This window comes from Bidens hawaiensis, unplaced genomic scaffold (genome assembly GCF_021521415.1).
Source record: "Bidens hawaiensis isolate Kalapana, Puna unplaced genomic scaffold, B.hawaiensis_p1.1 tig00019655_1, whole genome shotgun sequence".
Classification (NCBI taxonomy): domain Eukaryota; kingdom Viridiplantae; phylum Streptophyta; class Magnoliopsida; order Asterales; family Asteraceae; genus Bidens; species Bidens hawaiensis.
The window spans coordinates 99,208-112,288 of NW_027492979.1; the positions used below are offsets into that span (position 1 = coordinate 99,208).

A 13,081-nucleotide genomic window follows, 5' to 3' on the forward strand; every position below is an offset into this window, starting at 1 on the left:
CAGTTACTGTCAAAAGTTAAAGTAAAATAAATGACCCTAAATGCAGACTTAATAAAGGTAACAAATTCGAATCAAGAATCGACAATTCATGTATCACCATGACTTTCCGAATTCCCAATTTAAAATATACGAGCAAACGAGTATTGGAGATTGACGATTCATGTATCACCATGACTTTTCAATCTTCAATATAAAATATACAAGAAAATGAGTATTGGAGGTTGACAATTCATGTATCACCATGACTTTTCAAGTCTCCAACCTCAGAACATAACCGTAAATGGAAATTGAAAATCAACTATTCATGTATCACCATGACTTTTCGGATTTTCAAATCCAACAAACGAATATGTAAGTAAAATCAATAAAAATCGAAATTCAACAAAAATCGAAATATCGCGGAATAAAACATAAAATCATATACTGCGCAGGCGCGAGCATATTCATAAATAACGAGTAATTAACAATAAGCGCGCAAACATGAGATTTCTCTCATGCGCGAGAAGGGACTCTTAGGTATTCTAGGCCGTTACGTCTAACCACCTATCCTAAAGTCAACGAGCTCTGATACCAATCTGTAACACCCCGACCAAAGGCGGATTATACATCGGGGCGCCACATATTGTTTCATTACTCGTGACACTATTGGGTGTCAATATTTAATAAATACATTCATTCGCGCACGCGCAAAGTAGACATAAGATAACATAAATCATCATAAATCAATATATTATAAATCATAATATTCGAACAGCAATAACTTGTCTTGATACATTTTAATCTAGGTCCAAAATAAAGAAAACTTCCTACGTGTCATCGAGCTCCAAAACAGCTACTGCAAACCTGAACATGTGTTAAAATAAACGTCAAACACTCGCGTGTTGGTGAGAAATCAAGTTTAATACAATACATAGATAACAATAAATCTGCGCGCAACATGTGTATGTCTGGTTTTCAACAAGGGTGTAATCCGATCGGGACCAACTCTAAGATTCATACTCATAGACTGCCAGTGCTCACGATTGAGCTCACAAACAAGAAAGACTGTGCAAGTGTAAACAAAAGAGAAAATCATAAACGATAGTTCTCCCGTGTTCATCTAATGGTACCATGAGAACTGCGGAATAGACCGACAAGACGGTTAATGATCCACACATACAAATAAACAGCCAAATCTACGTCCTCAACACATGGGATACTGCGCGACTAAAGTTCATAAACAGATTAAGACTCTAAGTTTGTACGAACACATGAACATCCCAAAACATTAAAATAAAAAGGGATTAGGTACGAGATTACTCACTTGATAAACGATGCGGTGTAAGATAAAGCAAGAACCAACTTTAAACAAGCACAAGTTAACCTATAAATGAGATTTTTGTTTTAATGATTTGTTTTAAGTCTTGATTATAAGTTAGCATAATTAATAAGTAAATTATTATATATAATATATATATTACCGGAAAAGCAGGGCAGAACAGGATATAAGACGAAGGCAAAGAGAGAGGAGACGGCAGAGGAATAACAACGGCAAGGAGCAAGAGAGATCAGGAGAGTTTAAGTGCTTTGTGTGTGTAGTGTTAGGAAATTAACATTATTATTTATAGAGAAACCCTAGGGAACACAATCCCTAGAAAAGGGGAAAAGATCTCCAAAAAGTAAAAGATTCCAAAAGCAAAAGATATCAAAAGATATGGCAGCTGCAGGGGGCAAAGGAAAAGCTGACAGGTAACAGTAAACAGGCATGGGCGGGTCAGATAAAGGTACTGGTCAAGCATGGAAAAGCAGATCTCAAAAGATAATGTCAGTCACTTTTTCTGTCAACCAATGGGGTTGGTGCGCATGCTGCGCCAAAAGTGGCTTTTCAGACATAAGATAGGTCAGGTCAACAGCACAGAAGATAAGACAACACAAAAGTAAACGGCTGGATTAAACAGAAGAAAAGACTCAAGACATAGCGCGAGAAAGCTTGAGCGCGAAGGCAGACACAGAAGGTCAAGAGTGCGCGAGCGCGAAGGCAGACAGAACCAACCTTAACGCGTCGCGGGAAGAACTACATTTCTAAGCGCGCCGCGGGAAGAACTTCAATTCTAAGCGCGTCGCGAGAAGAACTATATTCCTTAGCGCGTCGCGGGAAGAACGGTATCCATAGCGCGCCGCGGGAAGAACTAAAATCCTTAGCGCGCTGCGGGGACAGTTCGTCTCGCGTATCGCAGTAACAGGTGGTCTTCACGCAGGCTTCCTTGTAAGGAGTCTGGCGCGTGGAGCTGCGCAGACAACCTTAGGCGGGAAGGAACAAAGGACAGGGGTTCAAGGCTTAAGGGCGGGACGGCGACAAGAGGGAAAAGAAGGCGGAAAGAGAGAAGAAGAGGGACGGGACGGCGGAAAGAAAGAGAGAGAAAGAGGCGGGAAGGAAAATATATTATTATTATTAAAAGTAAAATATAAGTATAAATAAATATTAAATCATAAAAGAAAGAGATCGGATCAGAGAAACGGGTACCTGGGTCGGGTCGGATCGGGGCAGATGTCACAAATGTGATCTCCGATATTGGTTTAGATATTACTTTAGCTTCAATAACTCGACTTAAAAATATATTTACATGTACTCTTGTTTCATTGCATAGACCTCTAACATTTTTTAGAAGCACGACTCAGAGTCCAGTTTTTAGTAATAACTCATGATTTGACGATCTATAAGTTTTTTTAATCCAATTATATTATAACAGTTTCACCATTTATACACGGTTACAGCCTTGTTTAATTGTCATTACAAAACAACTTACATTAAATAATAATTAATTATTTAAAAATGCATTTTTCATACATTATAATTTCATAGTATTACATTTTTAAAACCAATGAATAAAGATATGGAAACAGAATGGGCATTAAAAAAGAGAGCAACTTTTAAAAGATTTCACCACAAATACATACCCAAAAGCCATATAAACATCTAACTATACTATTTGTATCTTTTTTAGCTAACTATTAAAATGATTTTGTCTTTATATTTTATTAAACCATATAAAATACAATTAAATATCATCTTAAATTTCTAAAATGAGATGAGAAGCATATAAAAAGTTAAACAAACATTAAAACTAAAAGATCTCAATATCAAACCGATTCGTTCGTAAGTTTAAGCTGAACCAAATAACCGAATTCACAGGTTACGAACCAATTTGATTCGTTCATAAACAAAAACCGAACCAAATTCAGTAAGTTTAAGTCGAGTTTGGTTTTCAGTATAATCAGTTACTACAATACTCGTTTTTTAATTTGGATATTCAGTGTAACTTCATTAGAAAAGTGTATAACTTGTGTTAATTCTCAAGCAAATACAAACCAACTAAGTTAGATCTCAAAATCAACAGGTTTACAAACATGAAACAACTTTGTAAGTGTAAACAATCTATGTGCAAATAGGTTTACCCCATGTAACATATGATTGTATGCACTATGCAATGGACCATGGAGTTGTAAAAGACTAAACAAAGAGCAGAGAAAACAAATATAAGATAGTCTAACTGATCATAAAGTTGTAAAATAACATAAGAAAATAATATATCATATTACTTGATGATGATAATTAAATTTCCTCAAATCTTCATCTATGGTTTTAAGTTAAAATTTCTCCAAGTTTCAAAAGAACACAGTTCCAAAACGTACGAAGTATAAACCTTCTACAATAAGATAAAACTCAAAAAACAACTCAAGGCATGTGAACTATACTAAAGCTACGTAGATTAACCTAATAATCCATACCTCAATGTATTAGTGAAATCTATAAACATACAAAAGCAATTATTATAATACAAAATACCTAGGTATTATAATAATTTGAAGAAGCAGACAAGACGATTAGGGTCGAGTCTGATGATATTCAGCGCCGATCAAGTCCCCCAATTCTGATAATTCGCTAACAGACGATGTAATCAAGGAGGCATGAAAATATTTTATTATTTTTTTTACACTGATTGGTATGAAAACTGAATTTTTGGTACATTTAGGGTCTGTTTGGAGCGATGGAATGGAATGAGCGATGGAATGGAATGGATGAGGTAATGGAATGGATCATTACCATTCCATTGACATGTTTTGGTTACCATGTGAGAATAACATGAATTATTAGTTTTTATTTTTTGATAAGCTAGAAAAGTCAAAATAAAATACAATGGTAATGAGTGGCGATGGGATGGGAGTGGTGGGCGGCGAGCGGTAATGGTGGTGGCGGCGAGAGCAATTGTTGGTGGTGGTAAGTGGCGGTGGCGGTGGCGGTGGTAAGCGGCAGGTGATGGTGGTGATGGCTGGGAGCGATGGTTGGTGGAGGTGGTGGGCGGCGATGGTAGGTGGTGGGTGGCGGTGGTGGCGGGTGGCGGTGGTGGCGGCAGAGGCGGGTAATAGTGGTGGTGGCGGCGGGCGCCTGAGGACGGTGGTGGCGGGCGGCGGTGGTGGGTGGTGGCGGGCGGCGGAGGCATCACGGTTGTGGTGGTGAGAGGACAATGGGTAGTGGTGGTGGGAGGGGGGTGGAGGTGATATATATAAAAGAGGGTAGGAATGAAAAAAAAAAACAATGGGGTGGATGGAATGAATTTTGGGTGTTTTGGAGGGAATGGAATAGACATGGTAATTGGTGATTCCATTCCATCAACCAACCAAACACACCTTTTTCATTCCATTATAATGGTTCATTCCATTTCGCCTCTCACTCATGCATACCAAACACTACCTTAGTGAAACCTGGTTAGATACTTATATCCATGGAGACATGTGATTATAGAGGAAGACCAATAAAGATGGAAATAGGGAGCGAGTTACGAATTATATGGAAACAAAATACAAAATTATTAACAATTTCGCTTTTTTTTAAGTACATAAAATTGGTTTTTATGATTGAAAAAAAAAATTTGCCAAGTGTCATGGTCAAATATATGTCATGTGCACAATCTTATCTTTATTTATTATAATAGTATATTTCATTCACATTATTTTTTTTGAATGATCAACTAAGTAACGCCTGGTATTTCATACGCGGCCCCCATTGGCTAAAGATAGCCCGAACCGGTCACTAGTCCGGACGGACGAAGCCCCTAGCGGTCCACCTATTGAGGGATTCACCGGATAAACCCGACCCCACGCCCGCCAAATGGCACGACAATGAGGAGCCAGTAAAACCGGGTGAGATCAGGACTCGAACCATGGCAAACCATGGTCATCCCTCATATAAATTGGTGGTAGTGAGATTTAAAACTCATACCTCTCACTAGTAAAGTGAGTGCTCTACCATTGAGACACAGCTAATTTTATTTCATCCACATTATTAATCAAGTTATGTGTCCACATGACTGACAACCTTCTCATTATATATGCTATAAAGTTATCCGTTACATATAACTATATAAGATGTCGGAAAACACAAGTCCATTGATACTCAAGGCAGACAATGGCAGTAGTAGGTGGTGGAATAAGATACTGGATTGGGAAGAAGCTAAGAATCAGGTGGTGTTTGCCCTTCCTATGATAATCACCAATGGTTCTTATTATGCAATACCGTTAGTGTCCGTTATGTTCGTTGGCCACCTCGGAGACGTCGAGCTCGCCGCCTCGAACCTGGCTAACTCTTGGGCCAATGTCACTGGGTTCTCTTTCATGGTTAGTTGTTGATTCATTGAAGTTAGATAATATTATTATTAGCCATAAATGTGTACGTCAATTGTCATTGCAGGCGTCACGTGGCTCAAATTTGTCCACATCAATGAGTTTTTACCCACGAGGCTGAAATAGACAATTCGTAGATTGTTTTGATTTTTTACTTTTTTTTTTGTTTTTGTTTTTATTTTAGGAATTGAATCAACTTATTCTACAAAAGGTTACAAAAATGATAATGATTAAAAAGATTTGTGGTCACACAAAATAACCCCTCAAATAAGTTAAAAAAATAAATAAATAAATCATAATTCAAAATTTAATAAAAAAACAAAAAAGTAAAAACACAAAAATGTTTCTACCGTCTTTCTCTTTCTCATAAAAAAACACAATGGTAAGTGAAAAAAGTCATTGTGTCTTTTTGTTTATCATTGTGTTTTGTGTTTATATTCGTCATTGACTGTGTCTTTTTTCCTTGACATCGTGTCTTTTTTCTTTATATTGTGTTATATTTTATTCGTCATTCTATTATATTTTGCGATATATTGTGTCTTTTTTTAGTTATAATTGTGTCTTTTCGTCAATTTTTTGTATTTTTTTTAATTTTTTTAACGCGAATGATGGCGGAAACATTTTAGTTTTTTTCGTCTTTTATTTATATTTGAGTTATGATTTTTTATTATTATTTTTGAATTTATTTTTAAGAGGTTTTTTGTGTAATCATAAATCTTTCTCACACTTATCATTTTTTTCTCCCTTCGTATTTGAACTTTACCCATTATAGTGATGATATGATATGGTTAATTGTAGTAATCGTCATTGTGAATGGTTAAAATCCCACTATCTAAAACCTCATGTTATACTTACCTTAAAAACCGACTCGAAATATTAAATTTTGAACTATATAATTTGAAGTTTTTAATAGGTTCGACTTACTACATATTGTTTTCTTATTAAGATAAGGCCCATGGGTATATCTTAACGCCTAGAACGTTAAAGCTGAGTTGAAAAGAGTTAACCAATGGCATACCACTCCCTTCATAGGTTAAGGAACATTAAATTCAAGGTGAGTTAAAATATTAGTAGGCTTTAAAATCCTCTACACACACATAATAATTGTAGAAATCAGTTTTACATTGAATAAAGAGAGTTAAAGGTGGTTAAACAATTTACTTGAATGAGGTGGAATGAAATGGAGTAAAATAGGTGATCACTTCACAAAATGCACCATAATAGCATGACATATGTCAGCTAACTAGGATTCAGCTGACGACGCGGTATGATATAATTTATTTTGAGCACTTCATTGTACATTTAAAAAAAACATGTATTGGCCAAATTTCAGTCTTCTTAACCGGGTGTACTTATTTAGGCTTGTCTAATTGGCTGGTTTCGGATATGCCTATTTCATCAATGCTAACAGTCAACACTTATATTTGCAAACTATTGGGTCAAAATACCTCTTTTAGAATTTTTCCTATTATTATGTTCGGGTTAGATGTGGATAAACAGGTTTGGGTAATCAAACGGTCATCACCTAATAACATACTCGTCTCAAACCTGAAAAAATATTTTAAAACTAATCTCATACGTATTCTCATGTTTCGTGCCTGTCCATAATGTTTCGGTTTTGGGTTTTCCTGAAAATTTTAGTTCTCTTCCCATCTCTAGTCTAGATTGAATCATATATATGAAGTTAATTACAATGTTTTTCATCAGACTGGGCTAAGTGGTGCACTAGAGACATTATGTGGCCAAGGATTTGGAGCGAAAGTTTATAGAATGTTAGGAATATATCTACAAGCATCTTGTTGGATTTCCATCTTCTTCGCAATCCTCACCTCGGTTGTCTGGTTTTTCACCGAACCTATCCTCATTTTACTTCAACAAGATCCTCAAATCTCCAACATAGCTGCTCTCTACATCAGGTATCTTATTCCTGGGCTATTTGCATATGGGATTATACAAAACATATTAAGGTTTCTTCAAACACAATCGGTTGTATACCCTTTGGTATGGTGTTCGTTAGTCCCTTTCATCGTCCATATTGTATTTAATTATGCACTCGTGTATCACACTTCTTTGGGTTTCATTGGATCACCGTTGGCTGTTTCGGTTTCATTCTGTATCTCAGCACTTATGCTGATTGGATATGTGCTTTTATCGCAAAGATTTAAGGAAACATGGCGAGGTTTTTCGATGGAATCGTTTAAACATGTTGTTGCTGGTTTGAAACTCAGGCTTCCGTCTGCTGCTATGGTTTGGTCAGTAAATAGTTCTTGCATTCTTTGATGTTTTTAATCAAAGTTGACATTTTGTTTTTGTCTTTTGAAGCTTAGAGTATTGGGCTTTTGAGTTACTTGTGCTGCTGGCTGGGCTTTTGCCAAATTCTGAAATAACAACTTCCTGATTGCAATGTGGTAAGAATGACTAGAAAGTTAATTACTGAACATGATCAGTTTACTTTCAAAAACACATCTAAGATTTAAGAACACTTTCTTTATATTAGTGTAAACACGGAAGCTATCACCTACAACTTTATGTACGGGCTAAGTGCCGCTGCAAGGTTAGATGCAACGATCTTACTCCATTCCAAATATATAAAAACACTTATTTTAACAACATTATTAACTGGACAGCACACGCGTGTCAAACGAGCTGGGAGCTGGGAATGCCGAAAGAGCTAAACATGCCATGAATGTGTCTCTAAAGCTTGCTGTCATCATTGCACTTGCAATTCTTTTAGCTTTGGGCTTTGGTCACGATATATGGGCTGGTCTTTTTAGTGACAGTCCGGTAATCATAAACGAATTCGCCTCCTTAACGCCCCTCTTGTTGATCTCCCTCATGATTGATTCTATCCAAGGAGTCGTATCAGGTTTGCATAAATCTTAAATAGTATAAGTGTTTTATGGGAGGTTTTAGGTTGGAAACGGGTCATTTTAAGTCGGGTCAGACTGGTTGACCTGTTACAGTAAGGAAGAATTATCAAAATCGCCATTTGGACCATTGACTTTGGCAAAAAAACCCTTGACTTTCTTTTCTCTAATTAATAAAATGGCTTCGGATGGAAATATGCTACGTCAAAGTGATCCAATCTGATGCTTCTGAATGAAATTTGTTGCGACGAATAACACATGTTACACCCTCGGTGATCAATAAATTAAAAATGTCAACGCCGTTTTTTTAATTATATATATTCTTCTACACATGATTTTGCAGGGGTGGCAAGGGGATGTGGCTGGCAACATTTGGCTGTGTACATCAACTTATCAATGTTTTATCTGATTGGCATGCCGGTTGCGATTGTCCTTGTTTTTCTACTCAAACTATAATATACTATACACAACCAAATATTATATTCACAAGAATATATACGAACCTAAAATGTAACAGTTCGATAAATATTCAATGTCTACAAAAATACGTGCATCAGAATGAAACATGGAACAAAAATGGGCTTATTTAAATAATGGCCCAGTACATTAATTCTTTTTTCCCCCCGCAACTAGAGGAGAAAAAAAAACCTAACCCAGAACCGGATCCGGAAAAAAAAACTTGGAACCGGTTTTTTATACCCGAACCCATACCCGACCCTACCCGTAGGGTACGGATAGGGTATGCATTTTAGTACTAAAACCCGTACCCGAATCGGACCCGATTTGTATCCGGTAATACCCGAAAACCCGAACCGGTTCCATACCTGGAACCGGGTTTTTCAAATACCCGATCTATACTCGAAATTACCCGAAAAATAACTGTAAAATACCCGAAAAATACCCCTAAAAAGTGCAACCCCTAAAAAATTTCAATTTATACCCGAAAAATACCTGGAAAAAACCCGAAAAAAAACCCTGAAAATATGGTTTTTTCAATACCCCGAAAATAGGGTGTTCAAATACCCGGTTCTATACCTGAACCGAACCCGATACATAGGGTATGGTTTTTAGAGGCAAGACCCGGACCCGAACCCGACCGGGGTATTGAGAATACCCGATTTTCCAATACCCGATCATACCCCAACCCGGTTCCATACCCGAACTAGGGTTTTTATAATACCCGTAAATAGGGTATTCAAATATCAGGAAAACGGGTTTTTTTCAATAGCGGAAACAGGGTATTCAAATACCCGGGTATTGAAGACCCGGTTCAATACCCGATCCGGACCCGGTACATAGGGTATGGTTTTTCAAGCCAATATCTGGACCCGAACCCAACACTAGTATTACTAATACCCGATTTTCCAATACCCGAATATACCAAAACCTGGTTCCATACCCCAACCTGAGTTTTTCTAATACTCAATTTGTGCACCTCTACCTGCAACTGTGTAGTCCAAACTCCAAACACAAAACCACACTTTAAATTCTTATTATTCTTAAAGCTAACATCTAGAGTTAGTAATAAAACCAAAATATAAAACAAAACTTAAAGACAAAATAGCAAAACTAGTCATTTATGTTTGCACGATTTTTCAATGTTTGTCCTTTGGAAAACTTAATGACTGAAATCATATTCTATGTTTCAAATATGTGTCACGTTACATCCTTTTACACTAACCCCGTTAATTTATCTCGTTAACTCTGATCACATGACCCCCACGTGAGGGTAAATAAGTAATTTCCCTCTCCAGCTCATTTCCCCTTTTTAATACCCTCCCCGTCATCAGTTGTCAGACTTCCTCCTTTATCTACTCCAGCTCAATTCCGATCATCTTCTCCCCCAATCCTCTTCCAAGATCATCGATTTTCAGTTGTCACAATATCTGATACATATGGGAAAGCCTTGAAGATGAGGATGTCGGCCTATTATACGTTAATGTCAGACTCAATTTTCGTTTTTTTTTTATATTTAGGTTTGTATTGGGGGGGGGGGGGTTAACTTACAAAATTATGCTATTTTGCAGAGGGTTATCCAAATATTCTTAGTTTAAAGATTCATCACGATGGTAGGTTTACTAGTCCTCTGAATCGCACATATGTAGGAGGTAGGTTTAATTTCCTGGAACTGACTGATATTGACATGTTCTCAATTCACGAAGTTAGTGAAATGATGGGTGAGTTAGGGTATTCTAGTATTGATATAATTTTATATCAATTTTTACATCCTGAAAAGAATTCAGATGATGGTCTTGAAAACCTGTGTAGCGACGAAGATGTTTTGAGGTTAGCTACACATGTGGAATAGCATAAGCTCATTGAGGTCTATACTCAACATGGGGTTAAATACATTAAGGAGTTTTGGTCCTCACCTAAGCCAAAAACAGGCAAATCATTGACTATTGAAGAAACTGATGAGCCTGGGCCTTATGTTATTGTCTCTATTATGCCAAATCCTGTAAGTGGTGTTGGACAGTCAAGTGATTTTGGGCGGTCAAGTGGTGATGGGAAGTCAAGTGATTTTGGGTAGTCAAGTGGTGGTGGGCTAGAGGTGGATGTTGGGTTAGAGGGTGATGGTGGGCTAGATGTTGATTGTAGGGTAGAAGCTGATAGTAGACTAGATGTTGATTGTAGAGTAGAAACTGATAATGGGCTAGATGTAGATGTTGGACCATAGGATGATGGTGGGCTAGATGGTAATGTTGGGCCAGAGGGTGATGGTAGGCTAGATGGTGATTGTATGGTAGAAGCTGATAGTGGGCTAGATGTGGATATTGGGCTAGAGGGTGATGGTGGGCTAGATGGTGATTGTATGGTAGAAGCTGATAGTGGGCTAGATGTGGATGTTGGGCTACAGGGTGATGGGTGAGGTTGAGAGTGATAGTGAGGGTGAGGATGATAGTGATTTTAAAGCTAATTTATGTGAGGATGATAGTGATACTGATTGTGACTTTAATGTGAAAACAAAGGTTGGGCAAGGGGGTGAGAATGATAGTCTTAGTGATTTTAAAGCTGATGAGGGCAAACTTATGATTTATCCTGAAGTTAATATGAGGGAGTACACTAATAATGTTGATTTAGAAGTGAAAGAGAATAACCCTAACCCAAAAGATATAGATATACAAGATAAAGTTTTAGACAATGACAAAATACCGAGTGGGTTAGAATCTGATGATAATAAGACTAGTATTAGAAAACACCACTTGCATGCTATTAGAAGGGCAAATGAAAATAAGGTTAAGGAAGCTAGAGTTAACTTTTTTATATGACAAGAGCTTGGGACCAAGCAAGAAGTCAAGATGTTGATTAAAAAACATTCAGTTGAAACTAGGAGGAAACTTGTAATTGCAAAGGATGCTAAAGTCAGGTTACAGGTACAATGTGGTGGTTCTTTACCAGATTTTGATATTGATGATGATGGAGTCCATATTTCTAGTCAACCAAAAGGCCATGTTGAAAAAAAAACAAAGAAGTGAAGGGGTTTGTTTAGAAAAACGGAAACAAAAGGTTTTGGTAGGTAAGGGTAAGGGCCCTATTAATGTTGGTGGTAGGGAAAAAACAGACCCAGACAAATTTCAATGTCCTTGGGCAATGTTAATTTCAAAACCAAAAGGTGTTGAATCTTGGGTGTTGAGCAGATTGAATAGTGAAAATAAATGCTTTCAAACCAGGAAAATTAATGCTTGCACATCCACCTTTTTATCATATCAACGGCTAAATCAAGTTCATTCAAATCCTGAAATACCTGTCAAGTCTGTTCAAGAACAGTTTCAAAGAAAATATGAACTAGGGATTTCCAGATTAAAAGCATACAGGGCTAGGGCTAAAGCCAAGAAAATGGTTCAAGGAGATTACACATCACAGTATGGTATTCTTAGGGATTATGTGCTTGAACTAAAAAAACAAAATCCAGGTACCACTGTTAAAATTCAGGTTGAGCAGGACACAGACACAACTTTAACTACTAGAAGGTTCAAAAGGATTTATGTTTGTTTTGGTGCTTTAAAGCAAGGGTTTAAGGCAATAGGGAGGGATCGACTGGGTCTAGATGGTGCATTCATGAGAGGACCATTCACAGGTCAAATATTACCTGCAGTTGGAGTTGACCCAAATAATGGAATCTACTCGGTTTGCTTTGCAGTTGTAGAGATAGAAAATCTCAACTCTTGGACTTGGTTCCTAGAAAACTTAGGAGATGATCTGGATTTGGGTCCAAACTCAGGTTTCACTTTCATGAGTGATAGGCAAAAGGTATGTTCTTTAGTTTGTGTTTGTTTTAAAGTTTTAACGTTCTTGTCAAATTGGACTAATTATTTATGTTGAACAGGGCCTTCTTCCTGCTATTGAAAATTTGTTTCCATGTGCTGAGCACACATTTTGTGTTAGGCATATTCATGAGAATATGAAGGGAAGTTGTACAAAGATATGCTATATAAGTGTGCTCATGCAACAACCATTCCTGAATTTGAGACTGCAATGGATGAGTTGAATGCATTCAACCAGGATGCCCACTTGTGGTTGTCCAACATTCATCCTAAACACCGGTCTAAGTC

General features: G+C 37.2%; 1 pseudogene; it reads left to right on the top strand.

Moving 5' to 3' along the window:
- The first annotated feature begins 5,406 nt into the window (after positions 1 to 5,406).
- Positions 5,407 to 8,984, top strand: LOC143558757 (protein DETOXIFICATION 18-like; annotated as a pseudogene).
- Positions 8,985 to 13,081: the final 4,097 nt, after the last annotated feature.